The 27,741-nt window shown below is 38.6% G+C and overlaps 1 protein-coding gene across 2 annotated transcripts in view; it reads right to left on the bottom strand.

The window, feature by feature from the left end:
- The window catches only part of FANCC (Fanconi anemia complementation group C), a 325,125-nt gene that overhangs the window by 218,241 nt on the left and 79,143 nt on the right, over positions 1–27,741 (bottom strand). The window contains exon 2 of one of the 2 annotated variants that reach the window (XM_005684140.3): positions 6,670–6,728. The exons of the other annotated variant lie outside the window; for it this stretch is intronic. The gene's annotated coding sequence lies outside the window, so the exon portion shown is untranslated. The remainder of the gene's footprint in view (positions 1–6,669; positions 6,729–27,741) is intronic. 2 annotated transcript variants of the gene reach the window in all.

Raw genomic sequence — 27,741 nt, forward strand, 5'->3', positions numbered from 1 at the left:
TTAAAATCTCTTCGAATCTTTCCTTGGAAAGAAATCTCAACTCCTTGCATAAATTATCCCAGCTCCTTACCAGAGTCTCTAATAAGACCTTGATAAACAGAGCTCCAGCCTGACCAGAGTCCAGTCAAGGCCTTTCATCTATTTACTGACATATGAAACCCTGCTTCCAGGTCTTTCTGCTGATTCCTCCACAGCTCTTGGCAAATCAGTTAATTACTCCGGGCATTTATTTGTTCATTCACTTACTATCTCCTCTACTGGTAAATACATCCTTGAATTTAGCTCATGCGGGGCCAATAATAAATGTTGAATGAGGGAATATTTTTCAAAGTATAGTTTTAAGCTAAATGTTATAACAAAATGCTTTTTCCAGATAGAGCAATTTTCAAAAGGTAACTCCCCCGAAAAATAAAATTTGAAGGTATTTTTAATATTATTTACCTAAAACTTAATTATTAATATCCCATTTAATAACAGTAATAATAGTTTAAATATACAATTACTATGCTTTTCGCAATACATTAAATACTTTTTGCAAACTAGCCAACTTAATCCTCACAACAACCCTGTGAAATGGGTATTACTATCTTCATTTTACAAAGGCGCAGAGAGATTATGTAATTGCCCAAAGAAAGATTATGTAAAAGCCAAAGGAAGTAACTGTTAGTAAATAGCAAAGCTAGGGTTGTAGAATTTGAATTTAAGAGTTCAGCTCTAAAGTCTATCCCTTAAACAAAGAAATAAACTGAAGAAACAAACCAATGAATTTCTGACATGTTTCACATGGCTGTAGATGTGAGTCAGTTTAGATATTTGAGAGCATCAAACTGAAAAACTTTTTGACAGAAGAGACAAGAAAACATTTAACAAAATTACAAACAACCTTCAGTTAGCAATGGGAATGGCTCTGATTTAATTGGAAAAAGCTTTAGAGATCACGTAGTGTAGGGGTCCTGGATGCTCTATTTCACAGCCTATCTGGGGAGGGGTGGCAGTGCAGGGGGAGCAGCGTGATGGTAGTGATTGTGAAATGGGTGGTGCTCTGGCTTTGATGGTAACAGTAAGGGTGCTCCTGACATTTCATATCCCAGAGTCAAGGACACTGAACACGTTGCAATGCATTGGAACAACAGTTCAAAAAGGAAAATGGTCTTCCCCAAAGGCCAGTGATGCCCCAGCTGAGAAATGCCGACTTAATCTGAACATTCTGGAAAGGACATCTGTTGGTTTTGTCTGTTTACCATTCCTCCTCTATTTTTAGTTATAACATCTTACTCTTCCTTTAGGAAAGTATCTCTCTTACATTCCCCAAGTCTTGGCAGATCCTTTAATCATTTTATGGTACCTATGCCATTATAGTGGCATTATAGTGGCATAGGTACCATTCTCTCACTCATCATCAGAGTGAGACGATGATTCAAATTTAACAAAGTAGACTCTGCTGGGAATCTGAACCTTCAGTAGATTGTGATAAGGGTGGAATTAAGTCATCCAAAGAGTCTCTTGATCTAGATCTCTATGCATGTCCTTAACAAACTATGAGTTTTCAGCCTTCTCTTTGATTCTTCCAGTTACCCAGGAGCCTTCCAATAATAATAGTTTTGCTTAAATTAACCACTGTTTTCTGGTTTCTGGTTTCTGTGATTTTTAACACAAGAACACAAACTGATATCTCTGATGTTATACAATATTTGATACAAACTGATACCAGATAGTGGGCTGCAGACACACCTTTGCAGAAAGGAGGAGAATTTAGAACTGCTCCTAGGCCAAGTCAGGTAAAATGGCAGTGAAATTCCTGTTCCTATTATGGAATTGGAATCCAGAAGTCCATGGAAGAAGGTAATACAGATCAATGAGGCATCACCTTCACAAAAGGGCCCTGAATCATTAAGATATTCTAGTAGGAATGGCTAAGTGAAACCACTGGAGTATCAAAACAGTCAAGCATCTGATGATTTGCAGAGAACCCCACTTCCCAGATGAGGGGCCAATGGGTCTTAGTCAGTGATCTTTCGTTGTCATAAACATAATCAAGTGGGTTACTCCAACTCAAGGTGCACTTTTAGATGTGAGTCCTGACTGGGGCAAATTAATAACCTTGGCACCTAGAATTCAGTTATGAAACTGGTTATCTCCATTTCTCCATGGGGATAAACTTAGGATATGAGAAAGCAGTTGCCTTTTACATGCCTCAGAGATTATCAACTCCAGATACAGCACATTACACTGGTCTACCACAGTGAAGATACCAGGCTGACAGAACCTGGAAACTACGAAGATACAGGTGCTTTGTCTATATTTCACATGGTGGGACACAAATTACATGAACATACAGGGTCTGCCACTTCAGAAGTTTCTTATAATCTAATGATCTGTGTCAGATGAGAATGTGTCCTTTAAAACTAAGATACACAAGAATCTAGTACCAAAGGTTGCCTCCATTGTGGAGACCGAGGTAGTTGGATGGTAAGTGCAGGAAAGGAAATCTCCTTTTCTGTAATTTTACTGTACACTTTTTTGCACTTTTTCAATTTAATGTCATGTATACTAGTTACTGACTCAAAATAATAAACAAACAAAAATAAGGTGAATGATAACTGCTGTACCTACCTTATACCCGCTAAGAGGCAAAATGCTTGCCTGATACCTCTGGGATTCTGAAGGTAACATGTACTACATGGGTTTCAGACCATTCATTGGCTTATCCATTTGCCGGAAAAAGAGAAAATATGGGTAGGGCCCAGAGCAACAATCACTGCACAACTTATCTGTCCATACTGAAGTGCTCTGCCACTCAGCTATCACCCCGCTCTGGTCAGCTATGACACCCTATGCTCTTCAAAGCCTGTGTGGAAGATCTGGATTCTGGAAAAAGCTTCTAACAGCCCTCAGTGACTGGACTGATCTCCAAGCCACAAAGCTGGGTGTACCCAGCAGCACTCTATCATCATGTGCAAATTACGCCTGCTTGGTCAAAACGCATGAATGAGGTTTCTGGATGCTATCTGTATACATCTTGCTTTCTATGTCATATAACTTTAAAAAATTCCCTTCTCTTTTATTTCCCCTTCTACTACTGCATATAGAAAGTATATTATTAGTGGACAGATTTGCTAAAAATCTATAATTTATGGAAAATAACAACGATGGGAAAAGGAACTGACATTATCCAGAACTCCTGGACTTGAAGTTAAATGCACTAACCAGGCATTACTTTGAATTATCTCCCTTTTTGGAAGGAAGAGAGAGCTAAATTATGTTAGTGGAAAGTGTTTTAAAAATTCTGTGTATGGAAAGCAATAGATTTGAATGTCCTGAGTAACCAACATGAGACAGTGTATATATCTGTTGTTTTTGCCCCCTCAACACCCTATCTTGTTCTTTTAATGTATAGTCAGCCCTCCTTATCTGCAGATTCTGCATCTATATGGATAGAAAAAAATTTTAATTCCAGAAGTTTCCAAAAAACAAAACTTGAATTTACCATGCACCCACTACTATATACATAACTTTTATCTTATATTTACGACTATTTGTATAGCATTTACATTGTATTGTAAGTAATCTAGAAATGATTTAAAGTATATGGAAGAATGTGTATAGGTTATATGCAAGTATTATGCCACTTTATACCAGGGAATTGAGCATTTGTGGATTTTGGCATCTGTGAAGGTCCTGGAATAAACGCCTCGCAGATATAGAGGGACAACTGCGCATGCACCTCACTTTTGCTCTGAAGAACTTCCCTTCCCTCCTGCGTAGTTTTAATGAGACTGAGGTTTGCCACCTCAGAACTGGAAGAGTTACATGGTTCTAACAGATACAACTAACAACTAGGAAATATACCATACAGATAAAACAAGTTTATGTACTTTTTATCTGACATAAACCATATACTTTCATCCAATAAGGAGAGTAATTTATAATGATCTCACTTAAAACACAAATTATGGGGCACAAGTGAAATTCTGTTTATGATGTTTACTCTTCTCTATTTTTTGGTAACTGTTCAATGAGTATGTTTTAGTATACAAAAAAAAAAAAAAAAAAACAGTAGAGAAAACAGCCAAATGTACTCTATGTACCCTTTAAGCAGTTCAAACAATTATTGAGATTTTCCATTTTTAAAGCAAAGCACAGATACCATATCACTTTACTCAAAATACCTTTATTTATATCTTTCTTTGAAAGACTTAAAAAAAAAAGAAACTTAATTGCATTTCTTTCGTATCCAATAAAGCCACCAATAATATCAAACAGCCCCTCTATGTTCAGATTTCTTAAAAACTTCCCTTTATATTTGGATTGTTTATATTACAATCCAAACAACATCAACAGATTGCATGCAGTCAATACTGATATCTTTCCTTTAAGCTGTAACAAAACAATGTAAATCTCTAACCTGTAACAAGTACCCCACTTTTATTTGTTTCAACCTTTTCATTTAACCCCTGGAGAAACCAACACGTATGACCTAGAGAACTTCTCATACTTGTACATTTAGCATTCCTGTGGTATTGTGTGATGAGTTTTGTTCTCTTCTTTATTGCTTATAAACTGATAGCTAGATCTAGAGGGTTCATTGGATTCAGAGTCAGTTCCTTCGCAAGAATGTTTCACTTGTGGATTTGTGTACTTTGAATGAATTGAGAAGGTATACATAATATTTGGTAGTCTCACATATCATAATGTTGTAACTGATGAGTGATTTCAGGTATTCTCAGCCAAATCCATCCATCATAAAGCTCACCACCACTTTTTCCCTAATGGCTTTAGAATCCACTGATGACATTTTAGGTCCATCAGAGGATGATCAATACTGATATTTCTAGTTTTATCCATTCTCCTGTGTTTATATTTCTTGATGTTTAGAAGCTTTATATTTTTAGGTAGTCAGATTAACAAAATTTTCCTTGAAACTCCAATGTATGTCTCCACAGCCCTGTGAAACTGACAAAAGTACCGCTAACTTTCCTCACTTTTAGTAGCCGAGGCCCTCTTCTAGGTTCTAGCTTCTCAAGGAATGGCAATGCCCTGAGGCTGAAAAACTGCAGTAAAATGTCCGCTCAGAACTTAGGACTTGCCTTCACCCCAAGATCTTAGACCCCTGAGTTGTGAGTACATTCACAGTTCTCCAATATCTTCCAAATATGTTTTATAAGGCTGGCTGGAGGTAAAATCTATAACACGTTCTCTTGATTAACCAAGATAGGTGAGGCAGACAAAAGTAATGTAAACATACTTAGTTAAAATTGTACCCAATTTCAGTTCTATTTCAGACTACAGAGTTAAGACCAACCTTCCTGCTGAAAGTTATTCTATAAGGCTATGTGAAACATAAAAACATAATTCAAAAATCATCAAAGTAACAGCAAGAGAGTGTGGAATTTTCAGAGAAAGATCTTGGCACATGAGGTTGCACAGGCCAAAGGAGACTTTTCCGATCTAGCAGAGGTGGTTAAATGGCAAAACAGCTCTTTTGACAACTTTACTAGAGAGTAAAAGTAGCAGGCCAGGCCTGTCAAAGTGAGGGCCTGGTAAACCACCTCACAATGAGGACTGCACCCACAGAGATGCACCCTGAGACCATGGGTAGCCCAGAAGTGAACTTATCAACATACAGGCTATAGCCTAGCTATGAAACCGAAACTTAATTAAAGTGGTCCCAGGTTACTAGTGCTGCTAGGCACCTGGAAGATGTAAACAACTCCCTCTCTGAAAAAAAGTAATATCATCATAGTTTTCTAATTATTTCTAAAGTTAATTTTTCAAATCCAACAAAAATTGCATAATTAAAGACAAACACACAGGAAGGAAAAAAACATAAACAAAAGCCCCAAAACAATGAACACATACAAACACAAACTGAAACAGAGAGGGACTCAAGATAGTTCAAAAACCAGACAAAAATGGAGAAACAGACACAGAGAATAGACTTATGGACATAGGGAGAGTGGAGGAGAGGGTGAGATGTATGGAGAGAGTAACATGGAAACTTACATTACCATATGTGAAATAGCCAATGGGAATTGGCTGTATGTCTCAGGAAACTCAAACAGGGGCTCTGTATCAACCTAGAGGGATGGGATGGGGAGGGAGATGGGAGGGAGGTTCCAAAGGGAAGGGATATATGTATATCTATGGCTGACTCATGTTAAGGTTTGACAGAAAGCAACAAAATTCTGTAAAACAATTATCCAGTAATAAATAAATTAAAAAAAATATAAAGTAACTAAGAGGGTCCCTTGTGAAGATAAAAGTAAAAATTTCATCAAGAAACTAAAAATTATAAAAAATGACCCTGTAGATGAAAAAACAATACAGTAGGAATTCTAGAACTAAAAAAAAAAAAAAAAAACAACCTGAAATGAAGAATTCAACAAATGGGTCTGACAGTTAATTTGACCCAGCTGCAAAGGGATTTGATGGACTTGGAAGATATATTAGAAGAAACTATCCAGAATTCCAACATGGAAAGTAAAAACAATGGGAAATTATAGAATGGATAAGATACATAGAAACACTGTAAGAGAAAACTAGAAAACATATATTCAATGCAATGAAAGGAAGAAAGGACCAACTGAGAATACTACATCCAGCGAAAATATTCTTCAGGAATAAAAAGGTAAAAGAAAGACTTTCAGACACATTGAAAGAATTTCTCACCAGTAAATCTGCTCTAAACGATGCTCTTCAGGCAGATGGAAATGACCCCAGGTGGAAGTCTAGAGATGTTAGAAGAAATGGAAACCATAAAAAATGGTATATCATGGAAAATTTTAAATTAGTACTTATAGTATAAAATAAGAATAGTATCATTAGAGCTTTATATATATATTAATTTAAATATAATTTAAATTTAAATTTTAAAATATACAAAACAATAGCATGTACTCTAGGAGAAGGACAGACTTATACAGTTCTAAATTCCTTGCATTATCCAGGAAAATGAGGAAAAAAGTGTTAACATTTGACTTTAATAATTCAAAACTGCATATCATAATTTCTATGCTAGCCACTAATGAAAGAATAAAAGGTAGTATATAATTTCCAAGTTATCAGAGGAGAAAAATTTATAGTAAAAAACACTTAATTCCTAAGAGGGCAAGACTGGACAGAAAAGGAATACAAAATAGGCAAAATAAATTAAAAAACACATAATAAGAACGGTTGACTTTAATCTCAAATATATCAGTAATTACATAATACACAAATGGATTTAATTCTACAAGCAAAAGCCAAAGATTATTGGTTTGAAAATTTTTAAAAAGCTATATGTTATTATAAAAGACATATCTAACACATAAGGATACTGGGATTATAGAGAGGTTAAAAGAAGAATAGGGGAAAATACCAAGCTAACATAACCAAAATAATCAAAGTTTCTATTTAAACACACTTTGGGGGCCAAAAGCTTACTAGAGGTAAAAAGGATCACTTCATAATGACAAAATGCTTAATTAACCAGGAATATGTGAGAGTTCTAAATCTGCATGCACCTAATAACATGGAAATGTAAAACAAAATATAAAGTTTAAAACATAACACAGAAATTAACATAACTACAAGGAAAAATAATCAACTGCAGTCACAGCAGGAATTTTTTTTTAAGAAAGATTCATTAACTAGTCTTTACTCTATATTATCATTTGAATTAATTTGTCTAGATTGACCCCTAAACCGTAAGAGTCTGTCTTCTACTTCTGATACTCACAAGAGGGATTCAGGCTCTAATGTCGATTGTGATCATGACAGTACCCTCTCGCACCTCTGGTCCCTCTTTTTCTTTTTCCCTTTATCTTCCTCCTTCTCTTCTCCCCCCTCCACTTTCTCCTGCTTCTCTTTCTTTCCTTTTCTCCTTTCAAATGGTACTTTGGTTCATTTAGTTACCAAATCAGAATGAATAGCATAGATTTGCCTGTTACCTGTATGAGTTTAATCAGCATCAATGAAAAACATTTCTAAATGTTCTTTCAAAGAAAACTCTAGAGAGACTATCCTCAAGCTCAGCGTCCCCAGCAATACCTCAACCACACAGTCTAACCTTTATTTTTTCCATTTTTGACCAATGCAATTTCAGAGACTCATAGCAGGAAACTTCCACAAACCTCAGAGTATAACTATGGAATAATCAGACAACAATCTATAAAGTACACATCTTCCCTCACAGCACCCTATGAACTTAAGCATTTATGTACACTACCAGAATGCTCAGGAAGTAAACAACCCATATGCCCATCAAGAGTAGAATAAACAAAATATTCATACAAGAGAATACTATGGAGCAATGAAAATACAGAAACTACTACTATCTGCCTGCAACGCAGGAGACCTGGGTTTGATCCCTGGGTTGGGAAGATCCCCTGGAGAAGGAAATGGCAACCCACTCCAGTATTCTTGCCTGGAGAATCCCATGGACAGAGGAGCCTGGTGAGCTACAGTCCACGGGGTCAGACACGACTGAGCGACTTCACACATACACACACACACACACACTATAGGACAGAGATGATCTGACAATCATTAGGTTGAGAAAAATAAGCTATCCATAAGATATGATTCATTTATATAACGTTCAAAAACAGGTAAAACTAAACTGCAGTGATTACCCTAAAAAAGCCACGAAATCTGCTACCTTTAGCGGAAAGAAAGTAGTCCTTTTGAGAGGATACATGTGAATGGTTTCTGGGATGCTGGCAATAGTCTACCTATTGACTTAGACGAAAGTAACATAGGTATTAATGTTTTACTAATTTATTAAAGTATAAATTATGCTTATGCACTTTTCTGTATGTATTACCTTCCACAATAACAGGAAAAAAAATTTTTTAACTTCCAGCTACATATTTACCGTACAGACATAGCCCCAAAGGTAAGGAAAAAAAGAAAATGTACAACTCATAAATGCTGCTGCTGCTGCTGCTGCTAAGTCACTTCAGTCGTGTCCAACTCTGTGCGGCCCCACAGACGGCAGCCCACCAGGCTCCCCTGCCCCTGGGATTCTCCAGGCAGGAATACTGGAGTGGGTTGCCATTTCCTTCTCCAATACATGAAAGTGAAAAGTGAAAGTGTGAAGTCGCTCAGTTGTGTCCGACTCTTAGCGACCTCATGGACTGCAGCCATCAAGACATAACTTAACCTAATGAGCACAATAAAAGGTTTTAAATTGTTGAATAGTCTGCATTTTCTATTTTCAGCTAAGTTCTCTAGAAAACTTAAAAACCACCAGAATTGGCCAGGGATATATTTCCAGTGCTTGCTTTGTCTTCCTCATTCCTGTCCTCATATAATGTCTCCGTCTTCCCAGTCTTGGCTCTGAAGAAGAGAAAATCCAAGGCTTCTCCCTCCATCTCCAGTCCCTTAGCTACATTATATGGCTACTGCTTTCCCCTGTAAGGGCTACTGCCACAAGAAGGAAAAGACATCTAATCTACCACACAGAGGAGGATAACTGGGGAGAGCATGAGGTGATCTGTGTTCATATATTATGCAGGGTTAATGCATCTCAAAAAGAAAGAAATGCCTTGTAAAATAGGGATGGTTCTTCAGATTCATGGACATTTCAAATTTTTTCACAAATACACTTTTTTTTTTTAAAATCCCAGTTAATCTACACACTGTTCATGGGGTTCTCAAGGCAAAAACACTGAAGTGGTTTGCCATTCCCTTCTCCAGTGGACATGTTTTGTCAGAACTCTCCACCATGACCCGTTCCTCTTGGGTTGCCCTACACGGCATGGCTCACAGTTTCACTGAGTTAGACAAGGCTATGGTCCATGTGATCAGTTTGGTTAATTTTCTGTGACTGTGGTTTTCATTCTGTCTGCCTTCTGATGAATAAGGATAGGAGACTTATGGAAGCTTTCTGATGGAAGAGGGGGGAACTGGGTCTTGTTCTGATGGGCGAGGCCATTCTCAGTTCAGTTCAGTCACTCACTCATCTCGGACTCTTTGAGACCCCATGGACTTGCAGCACACCAGGCTTCCCTGTCCATCACCAACTCAGGGAGCTTGCTCAAACTCAGGTCATTGAGTCAGTGATGCCATCCAACCATCTCATCCTCTGTTGTCCCCTACCCCTGCCTTCAATCGTTGCCAGTATCAGGGTCTTTTCAAATGAGTCAGTTCTTCGCATCAGGTGGTCAAAGTATTAGAGTGTCAGCTTCAACATCAGTCCTTTAAAACGAATATTCAGGATTGATTTTCTTTAGGATTGACTGGCTTCATATCCTTGCAGTCCAAGGGACTCTCAAGAGTCTTCTCCAACACCACAGTTCAAAAGCATCAATTCTTCGGTGCTCAGCTTTCTTTATAGTCTAACTCTCATACCCATACATGACTATTGGAAAAACCATAGCTTTGACTAGACAGACCTTTGATAAAAAAAGGAATGTCTCTGCTTTTTAACATGCTATGTAGGTTGGTCACAGATTTTCTTCCAAGGAACAAGCATCTTGTTAATTTCATAGCTGCAGTCACCATCTGCAGTGATTTTGGAGCCCCCAAAAATAAAGTCTCTGACTGATTTCATTGTCTCTCCATCTATTTGCCATGAAGTGATGGAACAGGATGCCATGATCTTAGTTTTCTGAATGTTGAGCTTTAAGCCAACTTTTTCACTCTCCACTTTCACTTTCATCAAGAGGTTCTTTAGTTCTTCTTCACTTTCTGCCATAAGGGTGGTATCATCTGCATATCTGAGGTTACTGATATTTCTCCTGGCAATCTTGATTCCAGCTTGTGCTTCATCTAGCCCAACGTTTCTCATGATGTACTCTGCATATAAAGTAAATAAGCAGGGTGACAATATACAGCCTTGATGTAGTCCTTTCCCGATTTGGAACCATTCTGATGTTCCATGTTCAGTTCTGTTGTTTCTTGACTTACATACAGATTTCTCAGGAGGCAGGTCAAGTGGTCTGGTGATCCCATCTCTTGTAGAATTTTCCAGATTGTTGTGATCCACACAGTCAAAGGCTTTGGCATAGTCAGTAAAGCAGAAGTAGATGTTTTTCTGGTATTCTCTTGCTTTTCCTATGATCCAGTGGATGCTGGCAATTTGATCTCTGGTTCCTCTGCCTTTTCTAAATTCAGCTTGAATATCTGGAAGTACTGTTCATGTACTGTTGAAGCCTGGCTTGGAGAATTTTGAGCGTTACTTTACTAGCGTGTAAGATGAGTGCAATTGTGTGGTAGTTTGAACGTTCTTTGGCATTGTCTTTCTTTGGGACTGGAATGAAAACTGACCTTTTCCAGTCCTGTGGCCACTGCTGAATTTTCCAAATTTGCTGACATACTGAGTGTAGCACTTTAATAGCATCATCTTTTAGGATTTGAAACAGCTCAACTGGAATTCCATCACCTCCACTATCTTTGTAGTTATGTTTCCTAAGGCCCACTTGATTTTCCATTCCAAGATGAGTGATCACACCATGGTGATTATCTGGGTCATGAAGATCTTTTTTGTATAGTTCTTCTGTGTATTCTTGCCACCTCTTAATATCTTCTGATTCGGTTAGGTCCATACCATTTCTGCCCTTTATTCTACCCATCTTTTTATGAAAAATTCCGTTGGTATCTCTGATTTTCTTAAAGAGATCTATCTCTAGTCTTCCCCTTTCTATTGTTTTCCTCTATTTCTTTGCACTGATCACTGAAGAAGGCTTTCTTATCTCTCCTTGCTATTTTCTGGAACTCTGCATTCAAATGGGTATATCTTTCCTTTTCTCCTTTGCCTTTACCTTCTCTTCTCAGCTATTTGTAAGGCCTCCTCAGACAATCATTTTGCCTTTTTGCATTTCTTTTTGAGGGGGGTGGTCTTGATCACTGCCTCCAGTACAATGTCACAAACCTACGTCCACAGTTTTTCAGGCACCCTATCAGATCTAATCCCTTGAATCTATTTGTCACTTCCACTGTATAGCTGAAAGGGATTTGATTTAGGTCATACCTGAATGGTCTAGTGGTATTCCCTACTTTCTTCAATTTAAGTCTGAATTTTGCACTAAGGAGTTCATGATCTGAGCCACAGTCAGCTCCTGGTCTGGTTTTTGCTGACTGTATAGAGCTTCTCCATCTTTGGCTGCAAAGAACATAATCAATCTGATTTCAGTATTGACCATCTGGTGACCTCCATGTGCAGAGTCTTCTAGTGTTATTGGAAGAGGGTGTGTGCTATGACCAGTGTGTTCTTTTGGCAAAACTCTATTAGCTTTTGATCTGCTTCGTTTTGTACTCCAAGGACAAATTTGCCTGTTACTTCAGCTATCTCTTGATTTCCTACTTTTATATTCCAGTCCCTTATAATGAAAAGGACATCTTTTTTGGTTGTTAGTTCTAGAAAGTCTTGTAGGTCTTCAGAGAACCATTCAGCATCTTCAGCATTACCGGTTGGGGCATAGATTTGGAATACTGTGATACTGAATGGTTTGCCTTGGAAACAAACAGAGATCACTCTGTCATTTTTGAGACTGCATCCAAGTACTGCATTTCAGACTCTTGTTGACTTTGATGGCTACTCCATTTCTTCTAAGAGATTCTTGTATTCTCAGTAAATCTTTAATCCAATTTCAGTTGATGGGCGGGAGTGTGTTCCCTCCCTGTCGTTTGATCTGAGGCCAAACTATGGTGGAGGTAATGAAGACAATGGGGACCTCCTTCAAAAGGCTTCACACACTGATGCACTCAGTGCCCCCAACACTGCAGCAAACCACCACCAACCCATGCCTCTGCTGGAGACTCCTGGACACTCATGGGCAAGTCTGGGTCAGTCTCTTGTTGGGTCACTGCTCCTTTCTTTATTTTGGGGGCTCCAAAATCACTGCAGATGGTGACTGCAGCCATGAAATTAAAAGACACTTGCTCCTTGGAAGAAAATCTATGACCAACCTACATGGCATATTAAAAAGCAGAGACGTTACTTTGCCAACAAAGGTCCGTCTAGTCAAAGCTATGGTTTTTCCAATAGTCATGTATGGGTGTGAGAGTTGGACTATAAAGAAAGCTGAGCACCAAAGAATTGATGCTTTTGAATTGATGCTGTGGTGTTGGAGAAGACTCTTGAGAGTCCCTTGGACTGCAAGGAGATCCAACCAGTCCATCTTAAAGGATATCAGTCCTGAATATTCACTGGAAGGACTGATGCTGATGTTGAAACTCCAATACTTGGGCCACCTGATGCAAATAACTGACTCATTGGAAAAGAGCCTGATGCTGGGAATGACTGAAGGGGGAGGAGAAGGGGATGACAAAGGATCAGATGGTTGGATGGTAACACCAACTCAACGAACGTGAGTTTGAGCAAGCTCTGTGAGTTGCTGATGGACAGGGAAGCCTGGGGTGCTGCAGTCCATGGGATGGCAGAGTCGGACAAGACTGAGCAACCGAACTGAACCGAATATACACACTAATTAGAGAACTGAAAACTACACTTTTGATTGATATCAAATCCTTGATATTGCCCCCAATATAAATCCTTGGCTTTCTTACAATCCTGCTGAGTATATATGCCCTCACATGGATATCTCTGCCTATATTAATTTCATACAAACAACTAATGAAATATTGTTTAGCATATTTTATTTAAGAGCATAAAAGAAAGTGGATGTTCAGTGACATTTCCTCAAAACTCAGGATTTTATCAAGCATTTTCCATACACACAACCCCCCCAATACATACTAATATAGCAAAAGCAAAGGGCATAGAAAGTTAGAAGGAAATCTCCCTTTTCATTTCTTAAACATACAGAATCAAATCATGTTTTCACCTTCTCCAAATACAGAGACTAAAATTAACAGTAACTGTTAGTCTCAGTTTATGTTTCCCAAAGAAAATAAAATCAGCTTCAGAAATTCTCATGTAGATTGAACTAAAGTAACAGTCCTATGAGCAGAGAGACCTGGACATCTGAACAGAAGTGACTAACCTGTGAAAGACTCCCATGTGCTTGTTCATGACCCTGCTTCCTGCTCATCAGCAGAAAGCAGGAGGTGGGAGCGGAAGGAACAAAGTGGCAAGGGAAACCAACCTTGGGGTCCTTCAAACATCTGAGATACTGAAAAGAGAGATAGTCCAAATGTCTCAGGTTTGGATCAAGGGCATTTTTCCTTTCCCTCTCATTTATAAACTGGTCAAAAGTTACTTTGTTGCTTGCTAAAGCACTTTTTTATGAACTCACATCACCATGGCACAAAGATACTCTGTAGCCCAACCACTGTCTATAAAGGTTCACACTGAAGGCTGCCAAATTGACAGGGCTCAGACTCAAAGTACAGCAGGTGAGAGAGGTAATACTCTAGAGCTGAAAGTTCCCCATTTGGGTTGGCTCCTTTAGAAAAGCTTCCCATGTAGCTCAGTCAGTAAAGCATCTGCCTGCAATGCGGGAGACCTGGGTTTAATTCCTGGGTCGGGAAGTTCCTCTGGAGAAGGAAATGGCAATCCACTTCAGTATTCTTGCCTGGTGAATCCCATGGACATAGGAAACTAGCAGCCTACATAGTTCATAGGATCGCAAGAGTTGGACACGACTTAGTGCTATCTTTCTTTGGAAAAAAGGATATAACCAAAAATTTCATAGAAATGTTTACACAAGATATGAAGAATTCACCAAGCATAATTCATTAGATTGGAAAAAGGAAATAGAAGCATCAAAACACTTAAGCACTGTTGGAAGAAAGGGAACAAAAAATGAAGAAACAAGTGGGAGATAGACTGGAGCAAAGTGCCCTAATTCATTACAAATAAAAACATTTCCCTTAATTTAGTAATCAAGAAGTGTTAAGAACCTGGCAAGGGACTGCCCTAAAACAGTGCTTCTCAAATTATCTTTCAGAAAGCAAAGTAGGCTCCTAAAGTTGTGTATTAACACCTGAGTATTTATGCAGCCCCAACGTCAAAGAGCCACAGGCAGGGATGCACAGGATGCTGTCTACCACAATGCTAGGACCAGTGACCACTAGTGACGTGAGCAACTTCAGCCTCTTGTTTAACATTATGTGACATTATTTTCCTCTCCTAAGTTACTAAGCTTCAGGGTGAAAAAATACACAATCTATAATCTAACCTGTGATATTCTGGCCCTCAATTAGCATTGCTACTGAGTGACACTTTCACATCTCATATGGCAATTTCATCCAGAGACATTCTAGAGCTTAGGTGGAAAGGAGGTGGAGGAGGGGTGTATTAGGAGTTAACGATTAGCAGATACAAACTGTTACATACAGAATGTATAAACAACAAGATCCTACCATATAGGGCAGGTAACTATATTCAGTATACGGTGATAAACCATAATGGAATAGAATATGAAAAAGAATAAATACACATGTATGTGTACGTGTGTATGCATGTATAACTGAATCATGTTGCTGTATAGCAGAAATTAGCACAACCCTGCAAATCAACTATACTTGAATAAAATTGAAAAAATAATTTTTTAAAGGTCAACACTAATCATTAGGTAAAGGCAAATCAAAACTACCATGAGATATTACTTTACACCCCTTAGGCTGGCTATCATAAAAAAAAAAATAGCAAGTGCTGGTGAGAATGTGGAGAAACTGGAACCTCAACTGCTAGTAGAAATGCAAAATAGTATCGCTGTGTAAAAATGGTATGGTGGTTCCTTTTAAAAAATTAAACACTGAATTACCATCTGATCCCCTTCTATATACATACCCAAAATAATAGAAAGTAAAGACTCAAACAGATAATTTTTTCCTCATACTCATAGCAGCATACACAATAGCCAAAAGGTATAAACCACCCAAATATTCACCAAAAGATGGATGGGTCAACTAAATATATAAATATATACAGTGAAATATCATTCAATCATAAAAAGGAAGGAGTTTCTGATGCATATATGGATGAACCCTCAATCCACATCGTGTTAACATTATGTTAAGAGGAATAAGCCAGACACAAAAGGACAAATACTATATGATTCCACTAATAGGAGACACTTACACAGTAGTCAAACTCTTAGAGACAGAAAGCAGAATGGTGGTTGTCAAGGGCTGAGAGAAATGGAGAAGGCAGGGATTTACTGTTTAATGGGTAAACAGTTTCAGATGGGAAGGTGAAAATATTCTAGAGATGAATGGTGGTGATGGCTGCCCAACAATGTGAATGTAATTCAGGGCTGCCGAATTGTACACTTTTAAAAAATGGCTAAAATGATAAATTTTATGGTTTGTATATTTTACCACAATTAAAAAATAATAAAAGAATAGACCAGCAGTGACTCCAGTCAAAGCTGAGGTAGGACCTGGAGCACATCCTGCATTCCAGTCATGCCCTTCCACCAAAGCCCCCTCCCTCAGAATAATTCCATAAACACTGCTGGTTGCCCATCCAATAGCCCTAACCCCTCTACTGCTTCTTTGCTAAGAGAATCAGTTTTGTCCGGAAATCTCATAGCTATTGAATCTTGGGGAAGGCTGGGATCTTCCCAAATACCAGGGGTGAATCTTTTTTTTTTTAATTGACGGATAATTGCTTTACAGAACTGTGTTGGTTTCTGCCAAACATCAACATGAATGAGCCATAGATATACATAGGTCCCCTCCCACTTGAACCTCCCTCCCACCTCCCACCCCATCCCACTTCCTCCAGGTTGTTACCGAGCCCCAGTTTGAGTTTCCTGAGTCATACAGCAAATTCTCATTAGCTATCTATTTTACATATGGTAATGTAAGTTTCCATGTTACTCTCTCTACACATCCCACCCTCCTCTTCCTCCCCAACCCTCCTCCCCCATATCCATAGGTCTGTTCTCTGTCTGTGTCTCCACTGCTGCCCTGAAAATAATTTCATCAGTACCATCTTTCTAGATTCCATATATATGTGTCAGACAGTATATAATATTTGTTTTTCTTTTTTGGACATGCTTGACTCTGTATTATAGGCTCTAGGTTCATCCACCTCATTAGAACTGACTCAAATGCATTCCTTTATACGATTGAGTAATATTCCACTGTATATATGTACCATAGCTTCTTTATCCATTCATCAGTCAATGGATATCTAGGTTGCTTCCATGTCTTAGTTATTGCAACTAGAGCTGTGATGAACAGTGGGATACATGTGTCTTCTTCAATTTTGATTTCCTCAGGGTATATGCCGAGTAGCAGGATTGCTGGGTCATATGGTGGTTTTATTCCTAATTTTTTAAGGAGTCTCCATACTGTCTTCTGGGCTTCCCTGGTAGCTCAGCTGGCAAAGAAGCCACCTGCAATGCAGGTGACACCAGTTCAATTCCTAAGTCAGGAAGTTCCCACGAGAAGGGATAGGCTACCCACTCTAATATTCCTGGGCTTCTCTCGTGACCTAGACAGGTAAAGGATATGGCTACAATACAGTAGACCTGGGTTTGATCCCTGAGTTGGGACAATCCCGTGGAGGAGGGCATGGCAACCCACTCCACTATTCTTGCCTGGAGAATCCCTGGAGAGGAGCCTGGTGGGCTACCGTCCATGGCGTCACAAAGTCAGACATGACTGAGCAACTAAGCACAGCATACACTATCTTCCACAGTAGCTGTATCAATTTACATTCCCACCAACAGTGCAAGAGGGTTCCCTTTTCTCTACACCCTCCCCAGCATTTGTTTGTAGACATTTTGATGATGGCTATTCTGACTGGTGTGAGGTGATATCTCATTGTAGTTTTGATTTGTATTTCAATAATAATGAGCATTGTGTGAGCATCTTTTCATGTGTCTATTAGCCATCTGTATGTCTTCTTTGGAGAAATGTCTGTTTAGGTCTTTTTCTCACTTTTTGATTGGGTTGTTTTTCCGGTATTTACTTATATGAGCTGCTTGCATATTTAGGAAATTAATCCTTTGTCAATTGTTTCATTTGCTATTATTTTCTTGCCAGGGGTGAATCTTGATCAATGAGACCAGTGGATCTCAACATTTTGTTCTCAGACTCCCCTTTATAGTCATACTCATCACTGAGGGCATTACTGACAACTTCTATTTATGTGAGTTATATATATATCAATATTTACCACATTAGAAATTAAAACTAAGAAAAATTTAAAACCCAAGAATATATTCCACTAGCTGGAATATATTCCAGAGCAATGACATCACCATAAATCAACAACTATTAACAACTCTACTGTAGACTAGTGAGAAAATTAGAGTAAGAAACACAAATGACGTTTTAGCACTACTATGAACATAGTTTTGCCCTCATCAGTCTTCTGAAAGTTCTCAGAGATACCCAACATCACATTTTAAGAATGGCTGGTGCATTCCAGTCATGGTATTTCCATTTGCCTTCCAACTAACTATAGGAATGGGCAATGTTATACAACTCTGGACAATAAGAACTGAGCTTACACTGGAGAATATTAGTGGATAAATTCACTTGTTCCCCATATTATACACTGCAATCTTCATGGGACACAACAGCAGTAGTTACCTAGGGATTCAAGGAGTAATTAACCTAATATGCTGCAAACAGCAAAGCAGAAAGATGGACCTGGGTCCCCTCACTAGCACAGCTAAAGGAATGAAGTAGCCAACCTTGGAATTTTCCTTTTGGTTTAAGCCACCTTTTATTGGGTTTTCTTACAGTCAAACGTGTCCTCCCTGGCACATCTCCTCAGAACCTAGTTTGCTGAACACATTCTGAAAACCAAGGCTATGTATGTAGCTGGCACACAGTAGAAGTTCAATAAATATTTGCTGAACAAATGTGTGAATAAATAAGTAAACAAACAAATCCACTAAGACTGCTGTAGAGGAGAGACTCAGATAAAATGCTGGCTTTGGGGCTGACAGAAAGACATGCAGTTCCCATACTGTCAACATTTAAAATGAAGTTCGCTATAAATCTCATAGTATCAAAAATGGCTGTGTATTATATACCTGTCAGGGTGGCCAAAACGTTCTGAAATTACTTTCATTTGGTCTGCACAATCTCCAAGTATGAGAGGTAAGTCTACATTTGCCAAATATAGACCATAACCTACTCAGTGGCAACCTGATAAAAAGCACTGTTTGGGGGTTTTTCCCCCCATTTTCCCTGAGTATGAATCAACTGAAGTCACTTCTCCCATGAAATAAGCACTACACAGAGAATTATGGACAGAAGGCTAGAAAACACAGTGTTTATGGAAGAAGGAAAAGAGACAAATATCTAGCCTCCAGTCAATGTCGTTAACTAGGGGTACAATAGCCTTATCAGAAACTACTTAAAACCTCCATTAAATATAATCAAATATAAAGTTGAGAAATTTATGCTCAACTATGCTTAAACTCGACAATATTCTTCCTCTTCCTTACTGAAACCCTGATACCAGTATTCTCAATTTACTTTTCAATGTTTCTTTGCTTCATTACTTTAAGCAGGATTGATAAACTTGTCCATGTATTTGTAACTTTCTTTAAAAATTTTCACAATAAAATATTCTTGCTTCCCATAAAGTGCTTATGAAAGAAACAAATGATACACTTTTTCCTGTTAAAACAATGAGGTTTTAAGAAAAATTCCACTAGGAGGAGCTGGCTTTTTCTCTGTTGAGTCAGGAGTGTTTTGTTTCTGAGACACTCTAATCAAAAACACAGACCTGAAATTTACAGATAATTTCAAACAAACCCCAATCATAAACAAAACCTGGACCAAAGAAATAAGAGGAGGCAACTGCAATCCAGGTGCAGAGTGTACATACTCTTCACTCAGTTTTGCAAAGAATTAAGGAAATTTAACCTAGCAGATAACTTTCTGGGGGGTTACTGAGCTCCATTCTCCCATCCATGCCCCAAGCCACGTGGGAAAACGAGCTGCTCTCTGAATCTGGCCCCCAAATAGAAACATCCCTTTAGGACTGCTTGCTTTTGAAGCTGCTCAGATAGAAACTCCTGACCTTGTTTCCATTAGAGCAGCAAGGACCTACATTCTGTTAGAAATAGTGGTGACTTACTTTCATTGCATTCTTGTCCTCAATTCACTTAACTGACAGACAGTAAGACTGTGAGCTTTCAGTGAGATTGGAAGAAAAACGGGCTGAGGAGCACATTAGATATTAAAATATTAGAAGTCTTCTTGCCTTTGTCATTAGTAACTTGGCTCCAAGTTATTTCTGCCTCTTTCCATCCTTGGTTCTAATCATAATTTATTATTAAATAAACAAAAACAAAAAATCCCACATATTTATTGGAAAACTACCATATGACAGGAACTCTAAAAACACTGCAAATAAAAAAATGGCAGCATTCCCATTTCCTCTCAAGCAACCCATGGCTAACGAGGAAATCACGAACTGCAAACAGATAAAACATAATTCTTTCTCGGAAGGGCTGGGAGAGAAGAAAACATGGAATGCTGCAGACAGCATCAAAAAGGGGCACCCCAGTCAGCCAGAAACAGCAATCACTCACTCTCTCATTCACACATATTATTTACATTTTCACCTCTGTTCAGTTTTCAGCATCTAAAAGTAGTGCTACTTGGCACCAAGACAAACACAACTGCAGGCTCTGATGTCTTAAGACACTATTTAGTTAGAACTGTGGGTGTTTGGAAACAATTGAATTCTTAAAATTACCATCAAAATAAAAAGTGAAATCCTTGTAGAGAACCATGGCATCCTAATAAATCCCACCTGCTTAATCCCACTCATCTTTTTGGGGCTGCAAGCCTCTGAAGGAGGAGTTTAAATGATTGTATGCTGTGGGTCACTGAACTCAAACAGAAAAGCATTTTTGTGGTTAGCTTTTAGTACTATGTAAAACCAAATATCTCACTTTGTTTCCTTTAAACCCTCAGCCCATGTGATCTCCAGTAAAGATGGCAAGTAAATTCACTCCTTGATAGATCCCCTCTACTCCAAACACAGCAAAGAGAGAGGAAACAAGAAGAGAAAACAAGAAGAGGATGTAAGGAAGTTCAAAAACAATAGAAAAATTTCTGTCTAATAGATATGAGGCGGAAACAGAGTGGAGTAAATTCTCAGAGTTAAAGCCTTTAGCCTCCTAAGCTCAGGATCCAAAAATAAGCACTGTAACTGGAAGCATGAAACCTACAAAAGTTGGTGGTAGTTGTTCAGTTGCTCAGCTGAGTTCTACTCTGTGATCCCATGGACTGCCAGGCTTCCTTGTCCTTCACTATCTCCTGGAGTTTGCTCAAACTAACCATAACCCACCAAGGAGCGAGGCAGACCTAGCATCCTACATGAGGCAGGACTGGAGGTGAAACTGGAGGAGGGCTCCTTCATTCCTGAAAGAAGATTGGTTATCTCATATGGAGCTGTCCCTAGGGAGGAGGGAGAACACAGACCAGCCAGAGATGAGGAATTCAATGAAGCAGCCTGTGATTGCCCAAGTAACTGAAACACCACGGCAATTCTGGACTAGGGCTCCATGAAAGCCCCAGAGACAACTATAAATTGCTTTAAACAAGGAAGACTAAGCAGAGAGGGAGAAAGAGAGGCAGAAAATGAATCAATGAAAGCAATTAAAAAATATGCTGCATTCAAAACATGCCATTCAACCAAAGTTCTAAAGTACATGAGGAAATCTAATCCCAATAAAGGCAACTAACAAAATCAGCCATCAAACCACTAATTCATTTCAGATGAAATGAATATTATAAAATAGTCCAACAAAATAAGTATATTTAACTGAATTAAAGACTTAAATTTAAGACCTGAAACCATAAAACTCTTAGAAGAAAGCAAGCAGTAAGCTCTTTGACATCGGTCTCTAGGAATTTTTTTTTGATCTGTCTCCTCAGGCAAGGGCAACCAAAGCAAAAATAAACAAATGAGACCACATCAAACTAAAAAGCTTTTACACAGCAAAGGAAACTATCAACGAAACAAAAAGGCAATCAACTGAATGGGAGAAGACATTTGCAAATGATACATCCAATAAGGGGTTAACAACCAAAACATATAAGAAACTCATACAGCTCAATATATTTTTAAAAATCCAATTAAAAAAATAAAGGACATGACATTTTTCCAGAGAAGACATAGAGACAGTCAACAAGCACATGGAAATATACTCAATATCATTAATCATCAGAGAAACGCAAATCAAAACCTGTCAGAATGATTATCATTAAAAAGATAACAAAGTATAAATATTAGTGAGGATATGGAGAAAAAGGAACCCTAGTACACAGTTGGTGGGAATATAAATTGGTACAGCCACTATGGAAAATAGTATGTGAGTTTCTCAAAAAATTAAAAATAAAACTACCATATGGCCCAGCAATAACACTTCTGGGTATTTATCCAAAAAACCCCCTACTAATTCAACAAGATATATGCAAACCAGAGTTCACTGCAGCATTATTTACAATAGTCGAATATGGAAGCAACCCAGAAGTCCATTAATACATAAATGAGTAAAGATGTGAGACGCATACAAACAGACACATACACACATGGACAAACACAGATTAGACACACACACAATGTAATATTACTCAGCCATAAAAAAGTAGGAAACCTTGCCATTTGAAACAACATGGGTGGATCTATTAGTAGAAGATATGCTAAATAAAATCAGTTAGATAGAAAAAGACAAATACCATAAAATTTCATTTATATGTGGAGTCTTAAAAGGTCCGTATAACCAAAGTTATGGTTTTTCCAATAGTCATGTACAGATGTGAGCTGGACCATAAAGAAGGCTGAGCACTGAAGAATTAATGCTTTTGAACTGTGGTACTGGAAAAGACTCTTGAGAGTCCCTTGGACTGCAAGCTCAAACCAGTTCAATCCTTAAGGAAATCAATTCTGAATATTCACTGGAAGGACTGACGCTGAAGCTGAAGCTCCAATACTTTGGCCACTTGATATGAAGAGTGGACTCATTGAAAAGATCTTGATGCTGGGAAAGGCTGAGGCAAGAGGAGAAGGGGGCGACAGAGATTGACATGGTTGGATGGCATCACTGACTGAATGGACATGAGTCTCAGCAAACTCAGAGAGATAGTGAAGAATAGGGAAGCCTGGTATGCTGCAGTTCAGGGGTTGCAAAGAATAAGACACGACCGACTAAGACACAACAACAAAAACACCACAAATGAACAATAAAACAAAAACAGAAAAAGACTTATAAAGACAGAGGAAAAAACTAGTAGTTGCCAGAGGAGAGGTGAATAAGTAGAAAGGGCAAAATAGGTAAAGGGGATTAATAGGAACTACCAACTTCCATTTATAAAATAAATAAGTCATGGGAATATAATATACAGCACAGGGAATATAGTCAGTAATAATTCTGTATAGTAAGAGATGGGTACTACACTTACTGTGGTGATTATTTTGTAATGTACAAAAATATTAAATCACTACATTACACACCTGAGACTAATACAACATTGTAAGTAAATTATACTTCAATTAAAAATCAAAATAATTGTATTTAAGATGTTAAAAACCTAATTAAAAATAAGAAATTATAAAGCACAAACTCTGAGTTTAAACAATAGAGGGCTAAAAAAGAATCAATTGAAAATTATTTAAGAATACAGTCATTAAAATAAAAAATGCAGTACACGAGATACTTTAGGCAAAACTAAAGAGCTAGAAAATTTGAAGACGATACTATGAAATTCACTCAGAATGCAGCCCAGAAAGAAAATCAAAAATTATGAGAAAGAAGTTAGAAAACATAAAGGTTAGTTTCACAAACATCTAGAAGGTGTCACAGCAAAAAAGAAAAAGTGAAGAGAATGAAGAGAAACAATATTTAAAGAGATAAAAGCAAGAAATATTCAAGAAATACAAGTTCTTAGACTAACAGTACATTCTAAATACTGAAAAAGACAATTTAAATAATTACAGATATATAAGGAGCTGAGCTCTATCCTCTGTGATGACCTAAGGGTTGGATGGAGGGGGGCCTATGGAGGAGGGGATATATGTAAATTCAGTCAATTCAGTTCAGTTCAGTCGCTCAGTAGTGTCCGACTCTTTGCAACCCCACGAATCGCAGCATGGCAGGCCTTTTTGTCAATCACCAACTCCCGGAGTTCACTCAGACTCACGTCCATCGAGTCAGTGATGCCATCCAGCCATCTCATTCTCTGTCGTCCCCTTCTCCTCCTGCCCCCAATCCCTCCCAGATTCAGAGTCTTTTCCAACGAGTCAACTCTTTGCATAAGGTGGCCAAAGTACTGGAGTTTCAGCTTTAGCATCATTCCCTCCAAAGAGATCCCAGGGCTGATCTCCCAGAATGGATTGGTTGGATCTCCTTGCAGTCCAAGGGACTCTCAAGAGTCTTCTCCAACACCACAGTTCAAAAGCATCAATTCTTTGGTGCTCAGCTTTCTTCACAGTCCAACTTTCACATCCATACATGACCACTGGAAAAACCATAGCCTTGACTAGACGGACCTTTGTTGGCAAAGGAATGTCTCTGCTTTTCAATATGCTATCTAGGTTGGTCATAACTTTTCTTCCAAGGAGTAAGCGTCTTTTAATTTCATGGCTGCAATCACCATCTGCAGTGATTTTGGAGCCCAGAAAAATAAAGTCTGTCACTGTTTCCACTGTTTCCCCATCTATTTCCCATGAAGTGATGGGACCATGATCTTAGTTTTCTGAATGTTGAGCTTTAAGCCAACTTTTTCACTCTCCTCTTTCACTTTCATTAAGAGGCATTTTAGTTCCTCTGCACTTTCTGCCATAAGGGTGGTGTCACCTGCATATCTGAGGTTATTGATATTTCTCCCGGCAATCTTGATTCCAGCTTGTGCTTCTTCCAGCCCAGCATTTCTCATGATGTACTCTGCACAGAAGTTAAACAAGCAGGGTGACAATATACAGCCTTAACATAGTCCTTTTCCTATTTGGAACCAGTCTGTTGTTCCATGTCCAGTTCTAACTGTTGCTTCCTGACCTGCATATAGGTTTCTCAAGAGGCAGGTCAGGTGGTCTGGTATTCCCATCTCTTTCAGAATTTTCCAATAGTTGATTCAGATGTGGTACAGCAGAAACTAACATGACACTGTAAAACAATTATACTCCAACTTAAATAATAATAATAATCAGGTAAATAAATCAATTTTTTAAACCCACACAGACTAAAATATTAATTGTCAAAAGAAAATCTCAAAAGCTACCAGAAAGCACCCTGGACATCACTGGATCTGCTGAGTCGCAAGGCTCAAGAGGCAAGCCGCTAGAGCTGCAGCTGAGCTCACTGAGGCCTGACAGCCAGCAGAGACAATGGGGAATTAAGCAGCTCAGATCAGCACACTCATGCTGAGGCAAAAGTCCCATGAGCATTTTACCTCTTTCTTAACAGTTGGTGGATACAAAGTGAGGTGACTGTCTTTCATTTTAGAGACAAAAAACTTCCTGAAAAAGCAGAACCTTAAATGTTTCTAAAAACTTCTAGCAACAAGAGATGTGTCCACCCTGGAATGATATGTAGTCTGGATTTAAATTTCTCTTCCTTGCCCACCATGTTTCTGCCAGCAGCACCTAACTGGACTTCTTTGGATGTCTTGTTCGTCATAGTATCACAACCAACTTCAGACCAATGGACTCGTTATACATACAGCAAAAGACCTGAGACAGGAGCTGATGCCAACAGGGTTCAATGTCAGCTCTAGTTATTACCAGCTGCTATCTGAACTTGATGTTTTTCGTCTTTGTTCCTTCACCACTTATAAACTTCTTTACAACATATTATTTCATTCCATTGCATCTTGTCTGGAAGCATAAAGAAACAAGAATGGAAGCCTGAGTTATCTGGAAAGGATAATAGATGTTATCTGGAAGATAACATCTTCAGATAACAGATGTTATCTGAAGTTATCTGGAGGATCACAGATGATTTTCAACAGAACAATTGGTCTCAGAAAACTGGTAATATATAACACATATCATAATTGTTTAGATAAAGACTAGACTAATCACTTTGCCTACAAAGGTTAGTATAGTCAAAGCTATGGTTTTTCCAGTAGTCCTGTATGGATGTGAGAGCAGGACAATAAAAAAAGCTAAGTGCAAAGAACTGATGCCTTCAAACTGTTGTGCTGGAGAAGACTCTTGAAAGTCCATTGGACTGCAAGGAGATCCAACTAGTCAATCCTAAAGGAAATCAATCCTGAATTTTCATTGGAAGGATTGATGCTGAAGCGAAAGCTCCAGTACTTTGGCTACCTGATGCAAAGAGCTACTCACTGGAAAAAGACCCTGATGCTAAGAAAGACTGAAGGCAGGAGGAGAAGGGGGCGATAGAGGATGAGATGGTTGGATGGCATCACCGACTCAATGGACATGAATTTGAGCAAACTGCAGGACATAGTGAAGGACAGAGAGGCCTGGCATGCTGCAGCCCATGGGGTAACAAAGAGTCAGATACGACTGAGTGACTGAACAAGAGTTATCAATTTTTCATAAAGGTTAGTGAACCTCTCATTTAGGTTCCCCTGGAAAGCAGAGCTCAGGCAAGCAAAAGAAGGTAAGAGACCTGAATTTGCCTTATTTCCAGATATAAAATCTCTCACTGAAACCACCCACATCATGCTATCCAAGTGGTATACCTGGTAGTTACTCAAGGGGATCAAGAGGGACAAAGGCTCTAGAACTAGCCACAGGGTCTCAGATATTTTCTAAAAATTTTGTTATATTATGGCACAAGAGCACCACCTACTGAAATAGTTCCAAGGGACAATTTATCCATTTATCAAAAAATGGCTAGGTCTATATCCACCTCTAACCAACTGTTTACCTTGGTTTCAGAAAAACATGACTGTGGAGGGATGGACTTCAAATCATTTCAATATAACTGGCTGTGTCTCTTTCTTGTTTAAAACTAGGGTCCTTGCCAAGACCTCCTGAAAAAGGAACCGTTGCCCTCATTTTTGCTTTAATAACCATAGTAAAATGAGTCTTGCTACTATCAGTATCCTCTTTCCCTCCTATCCAGCTTGAGCTATCTCAGTGAATACTCTATTTCTAGATCTCTTCCCCTATCTGTTTTCCAAGAAGCAGAGAAAACTCAAGGGGGCAACCTATGGGTTCTAATGAGTCTAGAAAGGATATATATCAAGTCATTCAGTCAAATTTTAAACCATACAAGGCACAGTACTAAGACTAGGGAATTGTGTTTTTTTTCAACCTCATTTGAAGATGATTACAGTAGCCCCCCTTCCCTCAAGGAGCTTAAAATGAACACAGAAGTTCTAGACCAGCAAAGCTGGAGGCCAAATGAGCTGCTAGTAAAATAAAGAAGAAAATACCCAAGGAAGGACAGTTTGGGGGGTTGTGCAACTAACATCGTAGTAAGGCAGATCATTTCTACTATGCTGCATACATGCAGAATGAAGCAGGAGCCATGGCAAAAATAGAGTTCTTTCTGTAGCCCCTCAGGCTTTCATGAAGCTCTTAGTTACTGCCAGTTACAAAATCCTTGACCCAGACTTGCTTGAACAACTCACATAAATTCTACCGTATATGTCACGTAGTCTTTTACTTTTTATTGGTGCGATGGGCTTACTCTGCTTATGAGCCATTGTATGCATAACCTCTACCATGCCTTAATTGTGATGAAAAAGCAGCAACTCATGTTTACTCCCAATCATGTTGTGCATCCTGTCATCAGTTACTAGTCAGGGTTCCATCACAGCCAGAGTACTCACACGAAAATAGAGGGGATCCTCTACATGGCACAATCATGGAAGAAATAACACATAGCCCCAAAATGCCAGTCATCTGATGCCTGTAAAAGTACAAATTTGTTAACTTGGAAATCACTG

Source organism: Capra hircus, chromosome 8, assembly GCF_001704415.2.
Source record: "Capra hircus breed San Clemente chromosome 8, ASM170441v1, whole genome shotgun sequence".
Classification (NCBI taxonomy): domain Eukaryota; kingdom Metazoa; phylum Chordata; class Mammalia; order Artiodactyla; family Bovidae; genus Capra; species Capra hircus.